Source organism: Coenobita brevimanus, chromosome 6 (assembly GCF_032717465.1).
Source record: "Coenobita brevimanus isolate Jiangsu-jjx chromosome 6, ASM3271746v2, whole genome shotgun sequence".
NCBI lineage: Eukaryota > Metazoa > Arthropoda > Malacostraca > Decapoda > Coenobitidae > Coenobita > Coenobita brevimanus.
In genome coordinates, this window is record NC_136959.1 from 21,870,494 (window position 1) to 21,871,367 (window position 874).

The following is an 874-nucleotide window of genomic DNA, read 5'->3' on the forward strand; positions in this document are numbered from 1 at the left end:
ATAGAGAGAGAGAGAGAGAGAGAGAGAGAGAGAGAGAGAAGCTGGCAAAAAGGGAAAATGGGAAGGTAAAGGGTGATGAAAAATAGAGAAGAAACAAGGAAAGGACCAAAGAATGAAATATATTCATCATTCATTCATTGCCAGACGCCATGTATCCCAAATGGGGTGGCCAAGGGCTTAGAGTTAATTGTTTTACAGGGAGGGGCACTAATCCTCCACCAACCCTACTTGACACGTAGGGATGCCAACAGCATCTGGTGTTCCCAGGCGGTCACCCATCCAAGTATTAACCAGACCCAACGTTGCTTAACTTCGCTGATCGGACGGGAAGCGGTGTGCTCAACGTGGTATGGCCGTTGGCATGAAATATGTACAAAATGAAAAATAAAGACATAGAAAAGGACAACATGAATCTAAGCACATGCACATGAATGACTCAGGAGACAAGGAAAAAAAGGAGGAGAAACATAAGGGAGTGAAGATTATATGAAAGCGAAATACAAGACCAGAGGAAAGAAACCTGACAACATGATGGAACATTCAAAGGGCGCAACACCCGCATCCATTATTTTCTCTTACCTTGACCTTCGACAGACTGATTTCAAATTCAAATATCTTCATTTTTGCCTAACCCTCTTAAGTCCTCTCCCAACTTTTCCCACAAACAGATCAAATCTTTTTGCATAAGCCTGTTCTAGTCACTTTACCTTCGTCTGATTGTCATGAGACCTTGACCTTAGACATATTGTTCTCAAAACCAGTAAATGAACTGCATGGGTGACGTTCATTTTCTCCACCAAGTTAGAAGTAAAACAAATAAAAAACTGTTATGGTAATTTGTTCAGACACAGCCACATGCATCGAAATTTGTCCT

The 874-nt window shown here is 41.5% G+C and overlaps 1 non-coding gene across 1 annotated transcript; it reads right to left on the reverse strand.

Moving 5' to 3' along the window:
* Nucleotides 1-242: 242 nt before the first annotated feature.
* Nucleotides 243-361, reverse strand: LOC145403157 (5S ribosomal RNA). Its single transcript, XR_013897938.1, has one exon. It is a non-coding gene; the product is annotated as a 5S ribosomal RNA (ribosomal RNA).
* Between the last annotated feature and the right edge of the window lie 513 nt (nucleotides 362-874).